Consider the following 27,225-nt stretch of genomic DNA (forward strand, 5'->3'; position numbering starts at 1 on the left):
TGGCTGTACCAAGATCCATTTAAACATCGCTCCTTCCTTCAGAAGGTTCTAGCCATGAATTTACTGTAAAAGATTTTAAAGGTAAAAGGAGAGTTGATGGGCCTGGTCTTTTAGGAAACTACTAACAACAGATTTATTTGACAAATTTACAAACTGACTTTTCAGAATTGATAGCTAAATGTACATTGATTTTATAGCCAGCACATTTTATTGATCCTAATGTATTTTAGTAAAACGTATTTTATTCATTGGATAAGCATCTCCTCCTAGGAAGAGGCTTATCCTATTTCAAATCACTCTCTACATTCAGATTCATTTTCCATTGATATCTAAGTTATTTTACTTCATAGATTTATGATGCTGTGGGAATCAAAGATAAATTTATTATTGAGCAATAGTATTGGTGGCGAGAGGGAGTGGGAGGGGGATGCAAACAGGAGTGTAAGGCCAACCAAAAGTGGCATGCATCTAACTAGTATTATTCCCCCCCCCCCCACACACACACACACAATATTAGAGAATGACACAGGGACAAATTTTTCCCCATCCCCACAGGAACTAATATTCCCATCCCATCCCGGTGAGTTCTTTTTCTGTCCCTGCCCCATTCCTGCAAGCTTTGTCCTCATCTGCACAAGCTTTAAACACTTTAAAATCATAAGTAACAACATTATAGAGCTCAGATTGTGATGTCATAATGCCTCATTCCACCAATGCCTAAGTTCCGTCCTCATCTGCACAAGCCTCAAACCCTTTAAAATCATAAGTAGCAACATTCTAGAGCTCAGATTGTGATGTCATAATGCCTCATTCCACCAATGCCTAAGTTCCGTCCTCATCTGCACAAGCCTCAAACCCTTTAAAATCATAAGTAGCAACATTCTAGAGCTCAGATTGTGATGTCATAATGCCTCATTCTACCAATGCTTAAGCTCCGTCCTCATCTGTCCAATCATCAAACACTTAAGTAGCAACATTCTAGAGCTCAGATTGTGATGTCATAATGCCTCATTCCACCAATGCTTAAGCTCCGTCCTCATCTGCCCAATCATCAAACACTTAAGTAGCAACATTCTAGAGCTCAGATTGTGATGTCATTCCACCAATGCCTCATTCCACCAATGCCTAAGCTCCGTCCTCATCTGCACAAGCCTTAATCATTTTAAAATCATAAGTATTCAAGACTTGTGCGATTAAGGCAGAGACAGTGACAAAACTCACGGGACAGGATGGGGAAATTGAGTTCCTGTCGGGACGTGGAAAGTTTGTCCCTCTGTCATTTTCTGTCCCATATTTCATCATCCAGTTCTACTACAATGTACAGAAAAACGGACAGGATATACTTCTTTTAACAAGAATATTAAAAATTTACAAGGCACCCACAAAATTTAAAGTATATATATGGGGCAATAAATCAAAGTTGATTCTCAGTAAAACATGTTTACCTGTGTAAAAATGTGCTGAAAATTGCTAGCTTCCTCCCTCCTGTGAGTAAGAGGATGACACACGGAATTTTACCTTCATGAAACGAAAGGGCAAGAACAGGTCAGGAAAGAGCCATGTTCCCCCCCCCTCCCCCAATCAGCCTCTGCAGGTAGTTTCCCCACAACATGGGCTTCTGGGTCCAGGATACAGGTGTTATTACCCTCACTATATAAGAGCCCAAGAACAGCCACTAAGGTCCATTAAGCCCAGGAGGATCTGAAAACCAGATTTCCCATAAGTAATTTCCAGGGATGAACAGTGGTTCTCCTAATTATACCTGGCTAACTTTAATGGGATTTTCCTTCAGAAGCTCATCTGTTCCTCTTTCGAATTCCGCTACGTTAAATCACTTTGACTACATCCTCCAGCAACAGATTCCACAGCTTAATTGCAAGCCTCACGAAAAAAGAAACATACCCCCAACCTTTTTACAATACAAAAGATTATTACCTTGCCAGAAATTGCCCAAGGGTAGGTTGCAATCACATGAAATCATGATAAAAATAAAACCAAATTGATCTTGGAAGAGTGGAGACTCAGAGGAGACATGATAGAGACCTACAAGATCATGAAGGGCATAGAGAAAGTGGAGAGAGACAGATTCTTCAAACTTTCAAAACATAAAAGAACAAGAGGGCATTCGGAAAAATTAGAAGGGGATAGATTCAAAACAAATGCTAGGAAGTTTTTCTTTACTCAGCGGGTGGTGGACACCTGGAATGCGCTTCCAGAGGATGTAATAGGGCAGAGTACGGTACTGGGGTTTAAGAAAGGATTGGACAATTTCCTGTTGGAAAAGGGGATAGAGGGGTATAGATAGAGGATTATTACGCAGGTTCTGGACCTGTTGGGCCGCCGCGTGAGCGGACTGCTGGGCACGATGGACCTCAGGTCTGACCCAGCAGAGGCATTGCTTATGTGCTTATGATAAAAATAAAACCAAATAGATCTTGGAAGAGTGGAGACTCAGAGGAGACATGATAGAGACCTACAAGATCATGAAGGGCATAGAGAGAGTAGAGAGGGACAGATTCTTCAAACACTCAAAACATAAAAGAACAAGATTCGGAAAAGCTGAAAGGGGACAGATTCAAAACGAATGCTAGGAAGTTCTTCTTTACCCAACGCGTGGTGGACACCTGGAATGCGCTTCCAGAGGGCGTAATAGGGCAGAGTACGGTACTGGGGTTCAAGAAAGGATTGGACAATTTCCTGCTGGAAAAAGGGATAGAGGGGTATAGATAGAGGATTACTGCACAGGTCCTGGACCTGTTGGGCCGCCGCGTGAGCAGACTGCTGGGCATGATGGACCTCAGGTCTGACCCAGTGGAGGCATTGCTTATGTTCTTATATATGTCAGAAGTCAGCTGAAAGATACCAATGACCCCTCCCTTTAGGTCAAGTGCCACCAGCAAAGTGATTCTCTTCCCGATTCCATTCTCTTTATCTTGATACCCACAACATTGTGACATCAGCGCTAACACAAGGCGTGACAGTATCGCATGCGTTACCATATGCCACCACACTTAAGTCAACAGGCGACTTTTGCCTCATTATGGGCGATTACACACACACACAAAAAAAAAAACCAACAGGTGAACATCACTGCTACAAAGAATAGTTTCCACATCTATGGTTTAGTAGCTCAGCAAGTCTAAAAGAAATTAAAACCAACCCACATCCTAACACTTCAAACACATATCACTTCAAAAAACAGAATTGGTAATTCAGTATAATGCCAACACCTGCTTCAGACCATGGAAGACGTATTTTAGGTTTAAATTGTCATCCCCCTCCCGATAGCATATTTAAAAAGGTCCACTGTCCTCATAATCAATCAGATGTGGACATAAGAATAGCCTTACTGGGTCAGACCAATGGTCCATCAAGCCCAGTAGCCCACTGTGGCCAATCCAGATCCCTAGTACCTGGCCAAAACCCAAGGAGTAGCAACATTCCATCTACCGATCCAGGGCAAGCAGTGGCTTCCCCCACGTCTGTCTCCATAACAGACTATGGACTTTTCCTCCAGGAACTTATCCAAACCTTTCTTAAAACCAGCTACGCTATCCGCTCTTACCACAACCTCTGGCAATGCATTCCAGAGCTTAACTATTCTCCGAGTGAAAAAAATATTTCCTCCTATTGGTTTTAAAAGTATTTCCCTGTAACTTCCATAGAGTGTCCCTTAGCCTTTGTAATTTGTGATGGAGTAAAAGATTAATCCACTTGTACCCGTTCTACTCCACTCAGGATTTTGTAGACTTCAATCCTATCTCCCCTCAGCCGTCTCTTTTCCAAGAGGAAGAGCCCTAACCGTTTCAGTCTTTACTCATACGAAGAGGAGTTCCATCCCCTTTACCATCTTGGTCGCTCTTTTTTGAACTAGAGTTGCACGGGGACAGAAATCCCACCCATCCCCGCCAGGATCCTCTCTGTCCCCACCCGTACCCGCCAGGATCCTCTGCGTCCCCATCCATCCCCGCAAGGAATTACCTCCATCCCCGCCTATCCCCATAAAAAGCAGCAATTACTTCTGACAGGATCATCAATTCCACAGTTTCTTTTGTGTTTGTGCTGCTGTTTTCCTTGTAGAATCTCTTTGGTGGAACCCTTTTTTTGTTTTCTGCTCAGGTAATTAACTTATAAACCCCCTCTTTTACTAAGGCTGACGTGTCCATTATATTATATGGATAAACCCTGCTTCCAAAGCCTTCCATCCCCATGGGAGTCCCATTGGCTAGAGGGGGTCCCGTGGGAGTCCCGTGAGCCAGAGGGGGGTTCCCGTGGGAGTCCCGTGAGCCAGAGGGGGGTTCCCTTGGGAGTCCCGTGGGTTAGGGGGGATTCCCAAGGGACCCCCGCGGGATTCCCGCGATCCCTGTTCCCGTGCAGACCTCTACTTTGAACCTTTTCTAGCGCCACTATATCTTTCTTGAGTTAGGAGACCAGAATTGAATGCAAGATGAGGTCGTACCATGGAGCAATACAGAGGCATATTTTTAAAAACACTTAGACACACAAAGTTCTGTAAGTTACTATGGTACAGTGGCATAGTAAGGGGGCCGGTCCACCCTGAGCACTATGTTGGGCACCCTCCTCCTCCTCTTCCCATTCCTCCCTTTCATGTGCATGCTCCCTCCTTCCCTTCCCCCATATCTCTAGTTGAAGCTGTTTGTGGCGGTCAACAACGTGCTCTTCGTGACCTCGTTGGGTCTTTCGCTGATGTCACTTCTGGGTGCCACGCACAGGAAGTGACTTCAGAGGGAGAGCCAATGGGGTTGCGAAGAGCACGTTGTTGACAGCTGCCAACAACTTCAACTACTAGAGGTATGGGGGAAGGGAGAGAGGGGCAGGCGGGATCAGGGAAGGATCGGGGGGGGGGGGCGCCATCGCCCTAGGTGCCTCTCACCCTCACTACGCCACTGCTATGGTACTTTGTGTGCCTTAAGGGCTTTGAAAATGGGCCCCATAATCTAGAAAAACCAAGGCAACACACATCCTAATACTAATCCAGTAGAAATAGCCACCAGCACTCGAGACTAGAGAGTGTGGCTCCTTTCTGAATTAGATTCTGCCACAGAGAAGGTGAAGTACAGACTTTTAGAAAGAAAATTTCAGGTAGGCATTATACCTTATTTTTCGGACCATAGGACTCACCCACCTGTAGAGGAGGAAATGCCAAGAAAAAAAAAATTGGGTTCAGAATTTTTTTTCTTCTTGGTTTTTCCTCCTCTACACATAGGTGCGTCTGGTGCTGGGAAGCATGTAGCCCGAAACCTGAAGAAGCAGCCTGCGGCATCCCCCCCCCACCCCGGTACCTTTTTTAAGTAGCGGTGGTCCAGTACGGTCTCCTGCTGGATGGATAACCTTTCTCTGCAGAGCAATGCACAATGCAGGAGCGCGACGTGTGCCAATCACAGAGAGGCACGGGACCAGGCAGGAAGCACAAAGGTTGCGTTCCTGCGTTGTGTGTCGCTCTGCAAAGAGGCAGCCATCCAGCAGGAGACCACGCTGGACCACTGCCACTTAAAAGAAGATATCGGGGGGGGAGGGGTATGTGTGGTGTATTCGGTCCATAAGACGCATCCCCCTTTTAGGGGGTGGAAAAAGTGCGTCTTATGGTAATTCTTACAGAAACATAGAAAAATATGGTAATTCTTACAGAAACATAGAAATATGATGGCAGATAAAGGCCAAATGGCCCATCCGCAGTACCCACTATCTCCCCCTCTCCCTACTGGATAAGTCTCTTAATATTTGCATCTCCTCTTCCTATAGGCTAAGGCTCTTTACACCTACATTGTGATGTCATAGAACTTTATGGTTATAGAAACATAGTAACATGATGGCAGATAAAGGCTGAATGGTCCATCCAGTCTGTCCATCTGCAGTAACCATTATCTCTTCCTCTCTCTAGTCTAAGAGATCCCATGAGCCTATCCCAGGCTTTCTTGAATTCAGACACAGTCTCTGTCTGCACCATCCCTTCTGGGAGACAGTTCCATGCATCTACCACCCTTTCTGTATAAAAGTATTTCCTTAGATTACTCTGGAGCCTATCACCCCCTTAACGTCATCCTATGATCTCTCATTGCAGAGTTTTCTTTCAAAGTGACTGGTTCCAACTGAGCAGGAAGTCCACAGGAAGAAAAAAAAAAAAAGAAATTAGAAAAAGAAAACAATAAAGTCACAGGAGCATATCTCCTTTATTAACTTGACGTGCCAAAGGATTGTTGATGTTCAACGCCCCATGATTTCCTTTACATACATAGTGAAAGGCAGCTCTTTGACTTACAAAAATAAAGCTTGCACAAGAATATTTGGTCTTTGTAGGGTAACCAGTTGCTTAAGGCTCTATTTCTACATCGTTTCTCATACTGTAAGTCATTTTTGCAGACTCATGATAGCAATGCAGATTTCTACCAGAGAAACAAATGTCACTTGCTTTCACAAGGCTTCTTCCGAAAAAAAAAAAAAAAAAAAAAGTACCAACTAAATTGGGAAACTTGGAGGAGGCAGGGGAGGGGAAAAGAGGTTAAAATGTGGCATAGAGGTTAGAGCTACAACATTGGCACCCTAAAGTTGTGGGTTTGATCCCAGTGCTGCTCTTTGTGACCTTGGGCAAGTCACTTCATCTTCCATTGCCCCGGGTACATTAGGTAAATTGTGAGCCCACCAGGACAAATAGGGAAAAATGCTTGATACATGAATGTAAAATCGCTTATACAACTTCCATTGATAGGCAGTATATAAATCATTAATAAACTTATAAGAATAGCCTTATTGGGTCAGACCAATAGTCCATCAAGTCCAGTAGCCTGTTCTTACGGTGGCCAATCCAGGTCACTAGTACTTGGCCAAAACCCAAGGTGTAGCAATATTCCGTGCTACCAATAGTGGCTTCCCCCCGTGTCTTTCTCAATAACAGACTATGGACTTTTCCTCCAGGAACTTGTCCAATCCTTTCTTAAAAACCAGCTACACTATCCGCTCTTACCACATCCTTTGGCAACGCATTCCAGAGCTTAACTATTCTCTGAGTGAAAAAATATTTCCTTCTATTGGTTTTAAAAGTATTTCCCTGTAACTTCATCGAGTGTCCCCTAGTCTTTGTAATTTTTTGACGGAGTGAAAAATCGGTGACGGGACTAAATCGCGCGAGACAACGGCGTGCCGACAACTGAGCGCAAGGTTGATGGCACGCCGAAGAAAAGCACTATTTTAAAGGGCTCCGACGGGGGGTGTGGGGGGGGAACCCCCCTTTACTTAACAGACATTGCGCTGGCGTTGTGGGGGGTTTGGGGGGTTGTAACCCCCCACATTATACTTAAAACTGAACTTTTTCCCTAAAAAACAGGCAAAAAGTTCGGTTTCAAGTATAATGAGGGGGGTTGCAACCCCCCAAACCCCCCACAACGCCGGCGCGATGTCTGTTAAGTAAAATAGGGGGGTTCCCCACCAACACCCCCCGTCGGAACCCTTTAAAATAGTGCTTTTCTTCAGCACGCCGTCAACCTTGCGCTCAGTTGTCGGCGTGCCGTTGTCTCGCGCGATTTTGTCTATGAACCGAAAAATCGAACCACTTGTACCCGTTCTACTCCACTCAGGATTTTGTAGACTTCAATCATATCTCCTCTGAGCCGTCTCTTTTCCAAGCTGAAGAGTCCTAACCGTTTTAGTCTAGAGATGACTTTTTGCCCATGAAGGAAACCAGTGACGGAATGGATGCTGGGGCCGTGCTCACTTCCCAGGGCTGCTTCTGGCGACTACTGGAGCAGCTAGCCTCTCTGCTCTCTCAGGGTGCATCTGCATTTCTGCCACACAGGTATCTAGAGATGAATTAGGTCTCTCAGGACAAGCTCAGTAACCTGTTTCATAGCTGGCATTTGAAGAAGAGAAAAATGCAGTTGCAAAACTAATTCACTTCTTCCTCTTTGGATACAGAGCTGGCTCAGCTATGGACCAGGTGAAGTACTGTGACAAAGAGCACCAAAAGCCGCGTCTGGTCTGCCTTCAGAGGGATAGATTCCAGACTGGGATTTTGGCACCTTAAAAACATAGAAATAGACGGCAGATAAGGGCCACGGCCCATCTAGTCTGCCCACCCCAATGACCCTCCCCTATCTTTCTCTGTGAATAGATCCCACATGTCTATCCCATTTGGCCTTAAATTCAGGCACGCTGCTGGCCTCAATAACATGAAGTGGAAGACTATTCCAGGGATCAACCACCCTTTCAGTGAAAATGAATTTCCTGGTGTCCCCGTGCAGTTTCCCGCCCCTGATTTTCCACGGATGCCCCCTTGTTGCCGCGGGACCCTTGAAAAAGAAGATATCTTCTTCCACCTCGATGCGGCCCGTGAGATACTTGAATGTCTCGATCATGTCACCCCTCTCTCTGCGTTCCTCGAGTGAGTACAGCTGCAACTTACCTAGCCGTTCCTCGTACGGGAGATCCTTGAGTCCCGAGACCATCCGGGTGGCCATTCTCTGGACCAACTCCAGTCTCGGCACATCCTTACGGTAATGCGGCCTCCAGAATTGCACACAGTATTCCAGGTGTGGCCTCACCATGGATCTATACAATGGCATAATGACTTCAGGCTTACGGCTGACGAAACTCCTGCGTATGCAACCTATGATTTGCCTTGCCTTGGATGAAGCTTGCTCCACTTGATTGGCAGTCTTCATGTTCTCACCTTCATCATCAATGAACTGAGCCCATGCTCTACTTGGTCTAGTGAGGGGTGGGGGTCTTGCGAGAAAGGGGGAGATACTGGTTTACAGGGTGGAATGAGACAAACCAAATTGCAAGGAGGAGGGGGTGCACTAATGAGTCCAATGAGCCGGCCCTGCCTGGATAATTCTTAAGTTCATCATCCAACAGACGGTATCACAGATGGTAAAAGAATCCATCTTCCATTCTGCTGGGTACCTTTGATCTCTTTATTAGACAGCAATTTTTCAGCTGTATATGTTGTTCCAAAACATACTGGTTTGGTTCCTCTTTCATTTTACCTCTCCCTTGTCTTCAGTTTCACGTACCCACCCCACTGACCACAAAACCACAGCACATTCCTGGCTCATTATTGAACTGGAATGTTTTCACAGACGCTTTTAAAACCCGTCTCTCACCTCTGCACTAAGGAGCCTTTTGGGTATCTGCAGCTCTGGCTGTGACCCAGACATTTTCCACCCCTAGCAGTTCACAGCCTCTAATTTAGATCAGCACTTTTATGCTACATTACAAAATCACTCAGGGCTAGATTCTCAAAACTTTACGGTAAAAACCGATGGGCCGCTGTCACAGCCGTTATTGTAGCAATTTCAAAAAGGCGAGTCATTCTCACAAAACCATGCATGCAAATGAGGTTGGAGGAGAGTGGTGAAGGTTCGCTAAAATTACGTGAGACGAGTCGCTGGTGGTAGTGATTGGCACATGAGTAGAATACACCGGAAAAAGCAACATCGTAAGTGGTGGGTTAAATCATAGGCGTGCCAGTGCTATTGGACGAAGGGAAGGGAGATGCAATGTCAGCTTTCAACAAGTGTGCATAAGACATGCCTTTTCTCCTCCTCCCCCCCAACTAAATCTTGTAAACTTGTTTTATTTTGTTTTTTGTAATTCTTTATTTAGAAGAAACAGAAAAAGCACACTATACAAGGTGTCAGGTCAAAAGCGTGCCCAGACAATTGAGCGCAGTGCGGAGGTGCGCGCCGCAGAAAATTACTGCTTTTACGGCTCTGACGGGGGGGGGGGGCTGTGTGTGGGGGGAACCCCTCCACTTTACTTAATAGAGATCGCGCCGTGTTGTGGGGGCGTTGTGGGGGGTTGTAACCCCCCACATGTTACTGAAAACTTCACTTTTTCTGTTTTTAGGGTAAAAGTTAAGTTTACACTAAAATGTGGAGGGTTACAACCCCCCAAACCCCCCACAACGCCGCCGCGATCTCTATTAAGTAAACTGGGGGGGGCTCCCCAACAAAACCCCCCATCGGAGCCCCTAAAAACTGTAATTTTCTTCGGCACGCGCCTCCGTCTTGCGCTCAGTTGTCGGCGCGCGCCTTTGTCTTTCGCGGGGTTGTCTATGAACCCTATACAACCATCATGTCATCAAGCAGAAACTACAACCCAGACAACATGCCCCTCCCACTTGACTAATAACCCAACCCCCTAGATTCCCCCTAACCCCACCTCCGTAACAGCAGGCAAAAACCCACAATCCAAATCCTCAACAATTCCACATGTGGAGAGGTACCCCCAATACAGCAAATATAGCAAACCAAGAAAGCTGAACAATAAACAGAACTGTCGTAACTCCCCCCAAAGATCCCCCCCAGATCATTCTCCCCCAGCTCCATTCCCTCCACTGCCAAGAATCTACCCCAAATATCCACATACTGTTGCCATGACCTTGCCAACAAGGCCAAGAGCCTAAACCTATCATTAATCATGAACCAAAGCCAGAAACACACATGACACAGTGCCCGAGCCCCCTCCCCCCAAAAAAAAAGACTAATTTATGTGAATCATGTAATTTGTTTTTTTTCATGAGCCACAATCAAAACAGACGCTAGAGATGCACTTTTCTGTTTTTTTAACATTTTTATTATTTTGTTTAGTTACAATAGTGTAATACATTTAATTGAAAGTAACAATATATTACAAAGAATACACTATCTCAAATAATATTATAGAATCATAGCTATACCTAACCCCTTTCCATCAATTATTAATATTGACAATATTAAACATCTTTAATAAGAAATAATATCCATATGTTCAGTACCTTTCCCTACCCTACCCCCCATCCCATCCCAGATGTGTCATGAAAAAACTCAAGGTATTATATTATCTTTTAATGTGAAACAGCAAATAAAGCCAATGGACTCCATATTTTGTTAAATAAGACACCAAACCCTAAACATTCTGCGTTCATTCTTTCATATCTATATGTATTGCATACATTTGTCCACCAAAATGTATAATTTAACCTGTCATGATTTTTCCAGTTTGTTGTGATAATTTGAACCGCAATTCCAGTTAAAATCAAGAAAAGACAGCTTTTAAATTTATCAAGGGGAGGTTTAATATGTAAAATAGTACCACAAATAATTGCTTCATATGTTAATGGAATATCTGATTCTAAGACTATATTTATTTGTCCCCAAATTGACTTCCAAAAACCAAATATCAGCGGACAAAAAAATAACAGATGATCTAAAGTCCCTATGTCAGTATGACAGTGCCAGCATCTATTTGATCTAGAGCAGTGGTCTCAAACTCAAACCCTTTGCAGGGCCACATTTTGGGATTTCTAGGTACTTGGAGGGCCTCAGAAAAAAATAGTTAATGTCTTATTAAAGAAATGACAATTTTGCTTGAGGTAAAACTTTATAGTTTATAAATCTTTCCTTTTGGCTAAGTCTTAATAATAATATTGTAATTTATAGCTAAAGAGACATATGATCAAGAAACTGTTTTATTTTACTTTTGTGATTACGCTAAACATACCGAGGGCCTCAAAACAGTACCTGGCGGGCCGCATGTGGCCCCCGGACCGCGAGTTTGAGACCACTGATCTAGAGCTATCTAATTTTTGCAACAGAACTGGGGTCCAAAAAATTCTATGCAATAAAAATAACCATGTTTGTCTCATAGATGCTGACATCGTACATTTTAACCTCCAATTCCAAATTCATGGCCAACAAGATACAGAAATATACTGCTTAATCTCGATGCTCCAAATATCTCTTAAGACTATTTTTTGGTTTTTTATTCACAAATTCAGAAATTAATTTATACCACTGGGCAATTTTTTTTTTTTCTCATGAGTCTCAGTCAAAACAGACGCTAGAGATGCACTTTTCACAGTACCGGCACCTCCAGATCAGTCACTGATTTTTGGTTGCCAAAAGCCGATGCCCCATTTGGCGAATCACTCGGTGATGATGAAGAACAGGTCCGGAGTGCTCGTGTAAATATCAATGAGCCCATTGGCATGGTAGTATTGGAGACTGCTAGTAAGCTCGGAAAAGACCATGGTAAGTCGTTTTGACAATCCACCGTTATACTATATGCACGCTAAACCGGCTGGAACCGGTGTAGTTATAGCACCCCTTAGTTTCAGCGTCTTAACGCACAGAAATAGAAAATGTGCCACAATGGTGTTAAAATCGGATCTTTTCCAGATAAGCCCCGCCACTAATGGAAAAAGTGGACGCGCCGAAAGTTAAGCCCCGCCACCTTTTGCCAACGCACGCAACCTTAACCAGTGAAGTTCTCAGCACAACGGCCCCACAACGCGGCGCGATGTGTATAAAGTAAAGTGGGGGGGGGTTCCCCCCCACGCCCCCCCCCCCGTTGGAGCACCCAAAAAAGATTATAAAAAAGAGGATATGAAACTTAACATTATAAAAAAAAGGATAAACTGTCGACCATTTTTTTAAGGGCTCCGACGTGGGGGCACCCCCCCCACTTTACTTTCTACAGATCGCGCCTCTTTTTTATAATTTTTTTGGGTGGCGGGGGTTAACTTTTTGGTGGGGCTTATCTGGAAAAGATCCTTAAAATCCCTAAGACAAGGCTCACTCAACTGTTCCTAAAGTATCTAGACAACTGACCCACTCATCTTCTTTCTCCTCCATAGTGATTCCTCTGTCCTATTAATCTCTTTCTCCTCAACAACGCATTTCCGGTCCTATTAACTCTCCTCTTCCCCCCTCTTAAATTCAATCAATTTGTACCTCGCTTAATCTATTGTAAACCACATAGAACTTAACGGTATTGCGGTATATAAGCTGTTATTATTATTATTATTGCTAGAGGTTTTAGGAAACTTCAGGGTACGTGAAGTCTCCAGCAAAAACACCAGTAAAGAAAGAGATCAATACTTTTAATAACACATATAAACTGACAGTTTATTGTAGAAAACAAAATTAAACAAAAATTATTCAAACAATAATTATGTCTCAAGTAAGGATTGGAAAAAAAAAATTAACCCTCTCTGTGTGCACACAGTAAAAATAAAGTTAATCTCTCTTGCGTTGGCTAGCGTTGGAACAAAATGGATGCCACACTGGAGCACTCTTCTACCACACACAGCTCTGAATACAGCTCTCAACTGCTGCTGCTGATCAAAACAAAACTTAAGAATCCTCCCGCACCCACCATCTCCCGGAATTCCCACAGGCCCTCTCTTAATTCAGAACTTCTACACTTTGTTACATAACGACTGCATTAAAGGCCACCTTAAGTTTGAAGAATCTTCCCCTCAGAGGTTGACGCAGAAAGACAAGCAGTAGATGGATGAGCACACAGCTTCTACCACAAACTTACACTATGCAGAAAGTAAAATGACCTCCAAATTTTATGCATCTAATCTAATCTAATCTAAACCTTAGGTTTGTATACCGCATCATCTCTACATTCGTAAAGCTCGACACGGTTAACAAGAGTTAGGGTAGAAAGGAACTCCAGTGGAGGGAAGAGGCAGAAAGCGGAGAAAAATTTAGAGGGCTAGTGTGACCAGAGGAGGAGTTACGTTTTCGAGAATAATCAGGTTTTCAGATGTTTACGGAAGAGTTGGAGGGAGCTCAGATTCCTAAGAGGGGAGGTAAGGTTGTTCCAGAGCTCAATTTCAAAATGTATGTGAACTGAGGTTTTGCAGTAAGTGTGGCTTCTTGTGCGCATGTCCAAACACAAAGTGGTCGCACACAGCAGTGGCAGTTCTTCTGAGCACCAATATCAGCCCCACAAAAATGTCTTGCAAGGCTGAAATTTATGGACAGAACAGGTAACCGCTTTTGGATTTGTTCGAACATGAGCATTTGATCCGTTAGCTCCCAGTTGCTGGCAATTCATTTGTGTTGCAGATGACAACATAGCTGGCATTAAATGCTCTCTGCTAACCCTTCTATGCTGCCCCTGACCTGGTAAAAAAAAAAAATTTTACTATTGCTACTAATCAAGTCAATAGTGCTCCTAGACACTGCGGTGTTGTACACATTATATCCAGATACGTTCTCTGTCCCTAATGGTCTCAAGCCACAGGATCTCTGCCTGCTCCAATCCAAGTCACCTCTGACCTCTGTCGCTCCCTCCAACAGGGGATGGCTCCTTCCGACCTTGCTTGGTCTTCCCTTTCAGGCCCCTCACCATCAAACTCATCACAGATGCTTCAACGTTAGGCTGGGGTGCTCATCTGGATGGCCTCCACACTCAAGGAGTCTGGTCCCCTCATGAGAAAACTCTCTCCATATCAATCTCTTCAAGTTCCGAGCAATATGTTCGCAAGATATTCCACCAATAGCTTGTCGCCAAGTAGTCCTCATTCAAACTGACAATCGAGTTGTCACATTCTGGAGAGTGTGGCGCAGTGGTTACAGCTACAACCTCAGCACCCCAAGGTTGTGGGTTCAAACCCATGCTGATCCCTGTGACCCTGGGCAAGTCACTTAATCCCACCATTGCCCCCAGGTAATTTAGATAGATTGTGAGCCCACCAGGACAGAGGAAAATGCTCAAGTAGCTGGATAAATTCATATAAACCGATCTGCCTGGGAAAACGGTATAGAAAACTGAGTAAATATGATGTGGAGCCATGAAACATATAAGTTATTCCACACTTTTCTTGCCATTTCAGTGAGGCAAATTCATCTAGTAAATGGGCCCAAGTATAGGGAAACCAAGCCATTGTGACATCACCGATGAGGTTGGCTCTTAGGCATTGGTGGAATGAGGCATTATGACATCACACTACAAGGGGCTGCTGAAAAGTTAACAGCCCAAGCAAGAAGAGAATCGGGAGAGCGTGGCGCAGCGGTTACAGCTATAGCCCCAGCACCTTGAGGTTGTGGGTTCAAACCCATGCTGCTCCCTGTGACCCTGGGCAAGTCACTTAATCCCTCCAATTCCCTAGGTACATTAAACAGATTATGAGCCCACCAGGACAGACAGGGAAAAATGCTCAAGTACCCTAGATAGAACTGTTCCGAGTTCCCCTGGGAAACAATGTAGAAAACTGAATGAACAAATGAATAGTGGGCTCACAATCTAAGTTTTTGCACCCTTCTTCAGGGGTCAGGTGGTCAAATGAAGCAAACTTTGTTGAATGATGAAATTGGATGATTAGCTATCTGATCTTGGAGAAACAAAATGCTGTTGATCTGAACGTGGCTAGATGCCGTCATGAGAAGGAGCAAAAGCCAAAGCGGCATCTAGCCACGTTTGGATCAATGGCATTTTGTTTCTCCAAGATCAGATAGCTAATCATCCAATTTCATCATTCAACAAAGTTTGCTTCATTTGACCACACGACCCCTGAAGGTGGCTCTGTGTAGCCAAAACATGGACCGTGTCGGGTCACTTCAATAAAACCTTGATTTTAAAGAACAAAGACTTTTTCTAAGCCAATTATTAGTCTTTTAGCACTGTCAACTCCCACATTTGAAATATTATTAAGACTCCACTCAGTGTGTTCTCTCCTTTTCTGTGGATTTGTTCTTTTTGGCACCTATCCTTTTGAGTTTAAAAACAATATTCACCACCACTGCTGAATATTAATCTGCATGTGATTAAATCACCAGTTCTTAGTTCCTTCCAAGGGTGATTTCAAATTTTCAGTTTCTGCTTGTTAGCTGATCTCATTTCTTACTTCTGTATTTCAGTCTTTTAAGGAAATAAATGCCATCTTATCCACAGCTTCCTAGCTAGGCCAGATAGTGTAAAACTGCAGTTTGATCAGCTGTGCAGATCTAGTTAATAAATCTTGTACCTATCGCATCTTATTAACATTTGATAGGGAAAACCGCCTAGTAATTATCAATAAAAAGGTTTGGGGGAGAGTGTGGCGCAGTGGTTAAAGCTACAGCTTCAGCACCCTGGGGTTGTGGGTTCAAACCCACGCTGCTCCTTGTGACCCTGGGCAAGTCACTTAATCCCCCCCACTGCTCCAGGTACATTAGACCAGTGTTTTTCAACCTTTTTTGGGCAAAGGCACACTTGTTTCATGAAAAAAATCACGAGGCACACCACCATTAGAAAATGTTAAAAAATTTAACTCTGTGCCTATATTGACTATATATAAAGTAATTCTCTTGAATAGGAATCAAATAAACACAAAGAAAGTATTTTATAATTACTTTATTATGAAATATTAAGTAAACAGAATAGTGAAAAATTATAAAATACTTTATTCAGTGCGAAACCTGGGCCTGTTTGGCTGAACACAAAGCTGATATTCTGGCTGGAATCGAAGAAAGACACATACGTAGCTCTTCGTCAACAGCTCTCAGTCTCTCTCTGTATTTGGTTTTTATAGCAATCATGCTTGAAAAGCTAATCTCACACAGATATGTAGTGGAAAATGGGAGCAATGTCAAAATAGCTTTGTTTGCCAGAAGGGGGAACTCCTTGGCGGTATCCAACCAAAAACTGTCCAAAGGTAGATCAGCAAATCTTAGCTTGAAACCACGATTTTGTCTCAGTTCAGTTAGTTCCTCCTGCTCCTGTAAAGTCATGTCCTTTCCACCAACTGATGCTGAGCTATAAGGGTCTCTAACCCAGTCAAGGCATTCAGTGGAGACTGAAGAGAAATAAAATGACAACTTCTCCTCAAGAGTTTTTAAATGTTTAACTATTATCTCACACAGTGCAGCAGTGTGAACACCTTGCCATTGCTTGGCGAGTGTGAACATTTCAAGATTGCCACTTTCCACGTGTTGATGCCAGAGTTGCACCTTTGAACGGAATCCATTTATTTTATCTGTATTTGTAAGCAGGTTTTCACTTCGGCCTTGCATTCGTGTGTTCAGTTCATTCAGATGATAAAATATATCTGCCAGGTATGCCAGCCTTGCACACCACTCATCACTTGCAAGCTGCTTTGCGTAATCTGACCTCTCATTTGTCAGAAACACTTTAAGTTCCTCCCGCAGCTCATACACACGAACCAAGACCTTGCCACGCGACAACCACCGGACAGACACTTGTGCAGTTTTCCCAACCAATCCCCACACACACAACCAAAACCCCAGCACTACCTCCATCCCACTCTCTCCCTCCTCACACGAACACTCTCGTCCCCCCATCCACCACCCAGCCCAACCAAAAACTAATGGAAGAACCCCCACAAAACTTCAAAGGGCTTAAACGCCCAGGTATATGGAAAACACTTCAAAACATTGTAAAGAGAGCTGCATAAATAACAAAACTGCCAAATCTCTCAAACAAGCACTCATCAGAAATCTCAAACCAAGTGTCCAGAAGCCAGAAGTCCTTGCAGTGCAGGTCTCAGTCTCCCAATGGAAGTCGAGGCATCTCGTCTGCTGATAGCTCAAGGAGACTGTCAGGGATCACGCCACGCAAGCATATCGCACTGGCGTAGGCCAAACATACGACCCCAGCATCACCAGGCAGAAAAGGATCAACACCACACTGATGGATGCCCAAAGCAACGTGATAGAAGAAGAACCACCAGCAATCTCACGGCCGGCGCCCAGCAGCCCTCCTAAGGTGCCGGCAGCTTCTCAAGGAACTTTTTCAGTTCATCCGCCGTGCTCAGGGTGAAAGTCCGATTTTCATGAGTTAGTCTCACCTTAGCAGGGTAAAGAAATGCAAATCTTATTCCCCTCGTGACCAACTGCGAGCAATACGGCGTAAGGGCCCTGCGCTGCTCCGCAACTTTGGTGGAGAAATCTTGAAATAACATAAGCTTAGCCCCTTCATAGGACAAAGATCTGGTTTTCTTGAACAGGTCCAACAGGCGCGCTTTGATTGCATAATTATGGAATCTGGCCAGTACCGGCCTCGGGCGGCCCGGTCTGTCTCCATCTCGACGTTGACCAACACGATGGACCCGCTCTACCACCACAGGGCCAGCTTGCTCCGCCAGGCCAAGCTCCTTCGGCAGCCATCTTTCCACCACGTGGAGAAGATCAGAATCTTTCACCGACTCCGGGAGCCCTATCAGACGGAGGTTCTTTCTGCGTGCCCTATTCTCCTGGTCCTCCACCCTCTCGAGCAGTTGGCATACTCGGGTCTCCAAGGAATCTAGCCTGCCATCCGCGACCGCCGCTCTGTCTTCTTGTGCTGAAACACGTTCTTCCACCTGGTGTATTTGCGCTGCATGCCCCGCCATCACATCTTTAATCTCATCCATGGAAGCATGCAGCTTAGCCAGCTTGTCATCTAATAGTTGGGATAAGTGCCGCATAGATACCTGGAGCACTTCATCCGAAGTGCGTTCCACCGGCGCCTCCGTTTGAGTCCCGGCCATTTTGAAAGTCGGCACCACGTTGCTTCTTGGGGCCTTCGGGGTTCGAGTCGGCATCCCCCGCGCCGCCACTGTGAGTCACGCGTCGGGCGCTCCGTAACCAGCAGGAGCGAACCCGGAAGTGTGGGAGCCGCGAAAAACAAGAAATTACCGCCGGCGGCAGGCGTTAGGGGAGCCAGATGGTGTAGGGAGGACGGAGCTCCGCGTTCAGGCATCCGCTCAGGTGCCGGCCATCACGTGACCCCGAACATATGCATTTTTATACCATTTTTGGAGCAGGTTGCATTACACTAGAAGACATTTATAAACTGCATTTTACCAACTTGAGTTCAAACAGGTAATAAGAAAAGATAACTGAATAACCCTTCGGGAATGACATAAAATCTATATCTAAATTACTCACAATACAAATTTACTAAATTAAAAAAAGTGTCTTTAACCATTTCCAAAATACAGAAAAGTTAGATTGTTGTCTTAGAGAAGGTAGAAGAGAGTTCCATACAAACTTTGACTGATAAGATAAGACTATTATAATGAAATCTATACAGTGGCATAGAGAGTGGGCGGCGCCTTGGGCAGTGGTGCCCTTGCCCATTCCCTGCCACATGCGCGCTCCCCTTCCCTTTTCCTCCCCATACCTCTTTAAGTTCACTGGTATGAGCCGCATCTCCAACCTGCTGCCCACGCTGGCCTCAGCTCTCCCTCTGATATCACTTCCTGGTCTCCCAACCAGGAAGTGACTTCAGAGGGAGAGCCAAGGCCAGCGTGAGCAACAGCATATGGCTGTTGCTTGTACCAGGAAAAAGTTAGAGGCATGGGGGGGGGGAGGAGGGGAGGGGAGGGGAGAGGAGAGGAGAGGAAGGTGTGCACACAGCGAGGAAGGGGCATGGAAGGACCAGAGGTGGAGAAGTGCTGGCACCCTCACCAAGAAGGCGCCCGGAGCAGTCCACCCCTCACCCACCTTACTATGCCACCGAATTTATACAGTCTTACAGATTTAATAGCAGAAAAGCCTAATAGAAATTTCTGCCTGCCTAGTCTCCAAATCAGGGGCAGAGAAAGGTACTGCAGACGGATATGCAAGATGCAGGCAAAGTTTATTTTAAACCGGCGTCCCACAAACTTTCTCAAGCCGCGGCACACTAAAGGTAGTGGCCGTGGCTCGAGGCACCTGGAAATGCGTGGATATTGCCGTGATGACATCACGCGCATGCGTGACATCATCATGTTAAACTAAACTAAACTAAACCTTAAGTTTATATACCGCATCATCTCCACGGAAGTAGAGCTCGGCACGGTTTACAAGAACTTCAAAATGAGAAAGGGTAGGAAAAGGTTTACATAAGTTTATAGATCGAGTGGAAAAAAGAAATTACATGTTAGAGAAGAGCCAGGTTTTTAGTTGCTTGCGGAATAAATGGAGGGAGCTCAGGTTCCGCAGCGGGATAGTAAGGTCATTCCAGAGACCTATGATTTTGAATAGAAGTGATTTTCCCAGTTTGCGTGGAGAATACTATGTAGGGAGGGGAAGGATAGTTTAATTTTATGGGCGGTCCTGGTGGAGTCAGGGCACGAGGCGTTGAAGGAAAGTGGGATTAGGGAAGGAAGGATGCCGTGAATAATCTTAAAAGTCAGGCAAGAGCCTGTTGATGTCCGCATGTTAAGGCCCTCCAGGCGGGCCCTGAGACGCCAGTGGGGGGAGGGGGGGATTTCCAGAAAGGAAGAGGGCAGAGAGGATAGGTGCTGGCGCCCCCTGATTGTCTAAAGGACGTACCTCTCGCCACGAGAGGCAGGTCCTGTAAGCAGTCAGTTGGCGCCTCTCCTCCTCCCCAGTGTACCGCGGCACACCTGAAATCTCAGGAGGCACAGTTTGAGATACACTGTTTTAAACAAACATACAGATGGTTGCGTACAAATAGACCGCTATATACAAAAAAATGGGAGCCAACACAGTCCGTGTTTCCAACACCACATCTTCTCCCGGGGGTTCCGTAAGACGGTGGTAACAAAGGACACGCAACAAATACGCCCTTAACTGTATGTTGTGCACTTTAGCGGTGATAATGCACTGCTGAAAAAAACCTGCCATTTGTACGCAACAATCCGCTTGCATATTTAAAATAAACTTTGCCTGCATCTTGCACATCGGTCTGCAGTACCTTTGTTTGTCCCCGATTCACCACATTTTCACTGCACATTTGATAGATTTTCTTTTTTTGTCCTTCTCCCGATTCTCTGAAGCCATTGAAAACGTGGATACAAATAAGAGGGCAAATGACACAATGTAGATAATAGTCTGGTGTATACATTTGTGTCCTACTGGGGAGTCAGTGTACGAGCTCCTTTTGAAAACAGCGCCTAAGTGCATATTTTGTTTGTATAGGCTGCTCTTTGGATTTCTCACTTCTACTGGAGCGCTGGTCTAGGTCCTGGCAAATCAGCTTCAATGCCAAAAAATGCAAAGTCATGCACCTGGGCAGCCAAAATCCATGAAAGACTTACACCCGTAATGGCGAGATCCTAACAAGAACTGAAGCAGAACGAGATTTAGGGGTGATCGTCCATGAGGACATGAAGACTGCCAATCAAGTGGAGCAAGCTTCCTCCAAAGCAAGGCAAATCATAGGTTGCATATGCAGGAGTTTCGTCAGCCGTAAACCTGAAGTCATTATGTCATTGTATAGATCCATGGTGAGACCACACCTGGAGTACTGTGTGCAATTCTGGAGGCCGCATTACCGTAAGGATGTGCCGAGACTGGAGTCGGTCCAGAGAATGGCCACCCGGATGGTCTCGGGACTCAAGGATCTCCCGTACGAGGAACGGCTGGATAAGTTGCAGCTGTACTCACTCGAGGAACGCAGAGAGAGGGGTGACATGATCGAGACATTCAAGTATCTCACGGGCCGCATCGAGGTGGAAGAAGATATCTTCTTTTTCAAGGGTCCCGCGGCAACAAGGGGGCATCCGTGGAAAATCAGGGGCGGGAAACTGCACGGGGACACCAGGAAATTCATTTTCACTGAAAGGGTGGTTGATCGCTGGAATAGTCTTCCACTTCAGGTTATTGAGGCCAGCAGCGTGCCTGAATTTAAGGCCAAATGGGATAGACATGTGGGATCTATTCACAGAGAAAGGTAGGGGAGGGTCATTGGGGTGGGCAGGCTAGATGGGCCGTGGCCCTTATCTGCCGTCTATTTCTATGTTTCTAAAGCATACCATTCTAAAGTTTGCCCCCGAGAATTCGAGTAGGGTAAGGGGGGATTAAAATCAGAACTGCGTTAGTCTCTCTTTTGACATAACATTCCCGTCAGTCACATGAGGTGGACTTTTCTAGTCATAAACATCCTCAGTCTTTATCTTATCCTGAAAGCAGAGTTCTTCTGGATCACAGCCTTGTTTTCTGCAACACTTCCTGAAGTCTGTGTTTTTCAATTTGAATCTACGCTGCAGCAAGCAGCGGCTGCTCCTGTTCAATGATGCACACATCTGGTAATGCTACAGAAGTCAGTCAAAGTGGTGGAAGCCTATATATAGCTAATGAAATGAAAATGAATAATGCAGGGCATACAATATTCAAACCAACAGCCCAGTCTCTACAATCTCATCTCTCTTCCAGGGATCCTTTTTCTTGCTTTCAGGCACTCATGAGTTGACTCTCCCATCTTCCCTAGATTGCTCCCGAGTCAGGAATGAATGAGGGAATCCTAGGACAGTGGTGAAAGGGAACAGATCCTCCTTCCCACTGACAAAAGACCAACTTCCACATATTTATTCCTTTGGCATATTTATATGCCTCTATCACAGTGGTCTCAAACTCAAACCACATTTTGGATTTGTAGGTACTTGGAGGGCTGCAGAAAAAAATAGTTAATATCTTGTTACAGAAATGATAATTTTGCATGCGGTAAAACTCTTTTATAGTTTATAAATCTTTCCTTTTACTGTTAAAGGAAAGATTGATAAAATATAAAGAGTTTTATCTCATGCAAAATTGTCATCCATAACAATAAAAGGCTAAGCGCGCATGCGCTGTCGAAAATCCGTGAGTCCTGGTGGCTTGAGCTGTGCTTCTGTGCCAGTGCTCAAGGCGCCTGTGCTAGCGACTCCTCCCTCCCACTGCCGGTCCTCTTCAAAGCGGCCTGCTGAGGTACGCCAGCCACTGTAGCGAACCTTGCAGGCCGCTCTAGCAAATCCAGGGAAGCGAAGGCGGGACGGAGGCTGCAATCGGCAGCGGCTGCTGCTACTCCTCCAGCCGCTTAGCTCCTCTCCGCCAGCCCCGGCTGGCAGCCCCCCCTGCCCAGTCCTCTCTGCTCTGGTGGCCCGCGCAGGAGAAGGAGTGGATGAAGCAGGGAGACTGTGCAAAGGGAAACAAGGGGGTTAACGGGACGAGAGGGGGAGGAAGCCGAGGAATCTCTAGCACCCGTTAATGTAACAGGCTTAAAGACTAGTTTCTTTAATAAGACATTAACTATTTTTTTCTGCAGCCCTCCAAGTACACTATTTTTTTCTGTGGCCCTCACAGTTAAAGTTTAACATCTGTCCTTTTCCTTTGAATTAACCAAAGATTATAACAGTTATAACAGGCGTCCGCAATCGCCTTCAGCTTTCCCCTCCTCCAGCACCGGACACACACACAAACTCACTGCATTGCATCCAACCATTGCTCCAATGGTTTCCTTACGTTCTGGAACGTTGCCCGCCTCACTGCTGTCACCTCACACAAGCGCTTTCCTGCGTCTGCACGCGACTGGATTCCACCTCACAATCGCGTGCAGACGCAGGAAAGCGTGAGGTTACAACGACCGCCAGACACTTGTGGAGTGGACATTCGCATACAGGCCGAGGCCCTCAAAATAGTACCTGGTGGGCTGCGAGTTTGAGACCGCTGCTCTATCGTATCTCTTTCCTGCCTCACTGCCACATTTAAATCTAGCATCCTTCCCCATAAACTGAACATAAACAAGACGAAGATCGTGAACACAGAAAATGATACAAGTTTGCAAAGAGAAGAAGATCCAAACAGTAACAAAGCCTCGATTGCTTTGTTTGTTCAAGTTAGGATGACTGCTGCATAAAAAAATAAAGCTAAAGTTACTTGCCGTTAGTTTTCAAGGACCAATCACGTCAAAGAATGATGCTTGTCTGGGCGGTTGCATCTTTACGCACACAGATGCTCAAAACATTGACAGACTCTTGCATAAGCAACATACATTAAATCTATTCTAATAAGAACATAAGAATTGCCATCTTCGGATCAGACCCTGGGTTCATCAAGTCCGGTGATGCGCACACGCGGAGGCCCCGCCAGGTGTACCCTGGCATAGTTTTAGTCCCCATTTCACTGTATACTTCTCAAGGGAGATGTGCATCTAATTTACCCTTACCCGTATCACTCTATGCCACTCTTAAGGAGATGTGCATCTAGTTTACCCTTAAATCCTAGAACGGTGGATTCTGCAATTACTTATACTTATGCAATGTATACTTATGAAGGGAATTTTTTAAAATAAAGTAAAATTTTGGAATCTCTTGTGACACACAATTTGAGAGACACAGTTTTAATATGCATTGTGCTGACACTGAGTAGAATTGTGCTCTCACGTGTAGCAATCTAGACCCCTGAAGAAGGCTGTTTACATGGGTCTGTCTTCAATCAAGTTTCCATGTATCTGTGGGATTAGATGTTTGACCAATAAAATGTATCTAGATTTTCAGAAAGTTTTGATAAAGTTCCTCATGGGAGGCTCCTGAGAAAATTAAAAAGTCATGGGATAGGTGGCAAAGTTCATTTGTGGATTAGGATTTGGTTATCGGATAGAAAACCGAGGGTAGGGTTAAATGGCCATTTTTCTCAATGGAGGAGAGAAAACAGTGGAGTGCCGCAGGGGTCTGTACCGGGACCGGTGCTATTTAACTTATTTATAAATGATTTGAAAATTGAAACGACGAATGAGGCGATTAAATTTGCAGATGACACTAAACTGTTCAAAGTTGTTAAAACACATGCGGATTGTGAAAAATTGCAGGCACACCTTAGGAAATTGGAAGGCTGGGCGTCCAGGTGGCACATGAAATTTAGTGCGGACAAAGGCAAAGTGGTGCACATTGGGAAGAATAACCCAACAGTTACCGGATGCTAGGGTCCACCTTGTGGGTTAGTGCCCAAGAAAAGGATCTGGGTGTCATCATAGATAATATGATAAAACCTTCCACCCAATGTGCGGCAGCAGCAGCCAAAAAAGCAAATAGGATGCTAGGAATTATAAAAATAAAAAAAATAAAGGGATGGTTAAGTTTTCAAGTTTTATTAGGATTTTATATACCGCCTATCAAGGTTATCTAAGCGGTTTTTACAATCAGGTACTCAAGCATTTTCCCTCTCTGTCCCGGTGGGCTCACAATCTATCTAACGTACCTGGGGCTATGGAGGACTGAGTGACTTGCCCAGGGTCACAAGGAGCAGCGCGGGGTTTGAACCCACAACCCCAGGGTGCTGAGGCTGTAGATCCAACCACTGTGCCACACACTCCTCCTAACAAGACTAAGAGTGTTATAATGTCCCTGTAACGGTCCATGGTGCGACCTAATCTGGAATATTGCGCAATTCTAGTCTCCTTATCTCAAGAAAGACATAGCGGCACTAGAAAAGGTTTCTTCTAGTTAAGTGGTGGATACCTGGAATGCTCTCCCAGAGGAGGTTATTGCGGAATCCACCGTTCTAGGATTTAAAAGCAAACTAGATGCACATCTCCTTACAAGAGGCACAGAGGGATATGGATGACTAAAATTACGCCAAGTGTACACCTGGCTGGGCCTCCGCGTGTGCGGATCACCAAAGGTCTGATCCGGAGATGGCAGTTCTTATGCTCTCTATATTTCCTCTGAATATCTGCTTATTGTATTTCGCTGAATGTCCAACTCTCTTGATTGTAAACCGCCTAGAAGTCGCAAGATTGTGGCGGTATAGAAGAATAAAGTTATTATTATTATTATTATGTTAGAACCAGAAGGATCTAGTACCATGAGCCGTCATTTGCAATTAGGGAGTTTCCCTCTATTTTGTACCTTAATCCTAGCCAATCTGGTCCTAACCTGTAATTCTGGACCCCGACTTCAGCTGCTAGGCATCAATCACCCTTACAGGCTAACATTGGCTTTGCAACATCCCCAGCCCTCTGAGGAAATGAATAAGGGACTTTCCACATAGCACACAATACTTATGGCAGCAGGTCAACCTATATGTTTTCAACTAGCAGTGGTTTGGGCTATATAAAAAAAAAAATGCTGGTACTATGGTTGCCATAATTGCTACATAGAATTTATTAGCCATAACAATTGGACATTTGGAGAAACACAATACTTTTATAAAATATTTTCAGGCCATTTTACCAGCTATTCAAAATAGGTTCTGCCCCAGCCTATGGTCTTTCTTCTAAACAGTGAGGTCTGGATGTGAAATATTAAACAGTGGAAGCAGATGTTAGATTTGAATCATTTCTCCTAGTTTTTGGAAATCTGAATTCAAAATTCGTATTATTAGTTTCCATGAGGTTATTAAGCCAGCACCCGATTTCATGGCAAACGGTACCAGCTCGGTGAGTTCTTCACCCCCCCCCAGAATCGAGGAAGTCCTTCACTGTGTCAAGATTAGCAATCGCACAGGGCAAGGAAGGATTGCAACAAGGCTACAAACTCTTTAGCAATATGCTCAGCCCATCCGAATGGTGGGTTTATTCTTCTAATCCTCATCCCCTCCCCCTGCCCCCGATAGAAAAATGGCAAAATCTAAAATCAAACGTCCACATTAATCTCTTTCAGGTCACTTCCCCCCCCCCAAAAAAAAAAAAAAAAAATCAGGTTTAAGAAAACGAACATCTTAAATAAGAAATCACTTTTCAGCTACCGTGGAAAAACACATCTTTTACTCACAATCAATCACAGAGTTTCTTTGTTTTCTCCCTCCCCAAAAAACTCCCAACAACAACAAAAAAAAGTTAATACGTGATGCTCTTACCAAGGAAAGCCCAAACCGCTCCCGGATACACTAAAACAACCCAAACGGTGGCTAAAGTTCCCGTCTTTCCCCCCAAGTAAACTTTGCTTTTCTGGAGATGACGCCAACGTTCTTTCTTTCCCGATTAACAATAAATCCTCCCCCCCCACTCCAGTTTTATACGGTGATCTATTAACTGCACCCCCGTGTCCCCCCAAGTTAATTTCTAAGCTCCTCTAAGGGATGGACCTAGGAGATCAGCGCAGATTAAAAGACGACTGAAACCCAAGCCAGGCCCGTTCAGGACCATCACCAACCTAGGCTTTGTTAGTCCGCGCTTGGAAGAGCCGCGTTACTCCAACTTCCAGATCGCGCGTGAGCCGAAGTCTGCGAAAAGCCTGGCGTAAACTTTGCAGTTACTGCAACGTCTGCCCTAGACGTGCGGAAGCCGAGTTTCCGGTGCTGGTTGCTGCGCCGAGCAGATGTGGATTGCACCGCTGGAAAAAGGCCACAGCCCCCTTCCCACCAAAAGGCAGAGGAAGCGAAAACGGTCGAGGCTTCCCAATTCCAGCTGCAGTTTGGACTCCTGGGATCGGTCTCTTTCTGCTTCCCCAATTGCGTCTCGCTGACTTTTAGGATCGTGTTCTAGGCTTGTGTTGTGCCAGTCCAAGGCTGACAAACAACAAAGGGATGGTATGTTTTATTGGTCTAAAAAGTCATAGCTTTCAGAACTAACAACCTTTCCTGGGATCCAGAAAGTACAAGTGCAGTGGCGTACTTAGGGAATGTGGCACCCGGGGCCCATCATTTTTTTGACCCCCCCCCCCCCCATGTAAAAAAAATATTTTTTGTAATAACCATGAAACGGAATAAATGGTCAGACTAGAAACAGGCAGTGAAAATTTTCTTTTATTGAACCTCATATATGTAACCATTATTCCAACCATAACAAAAATTATGTCTGAATTGT

General features: G+C 44.9%; 1 protein-coding gene across 2 annotated transcripts in view; it reads right to left on the minus strand.

Annotated features, from left to right (window-relative positions):
- Nucleotides 1–26,718, minus strand: part of HVCN1 (hydrogen voltage gated channel 1) — a 65,716-nt gene extending 38,998 nt beyond the window's left edge. The window contains exon 1 of one of the 2 annotated variants that reach the window (XM_033956201.1): nt 26,573–26,718. The gene's annotated coding sequence lies outside the window, so the exon portion shown is untranslated. Of the gene's footprint in view, nt 1–26,276; nt 26,417–26,572 lie in introns of those variants that run through there. The other variant, XM_033956202.1, reaches the window with a different exon arrangement.
- Between the last annotated feature and the right edge of the window lie 507 nt (nt 26,719–27,225).

Source organism: Geotrypetes seraphini, chromosome 8 (assembly GCF_902459505.1).
Source record: "Geotrypetes seraphini chromosome 8, aGeoSer1.1, whole genome shotgun sequence".
In the NCBI taxonomy this organism is placed as follows: Eukaryota; Metazoa; Chordata; class Amphibia; order Gymnophiona; family Dermophiidae; genus Geotrypetes; species Geotrypetes seraphini.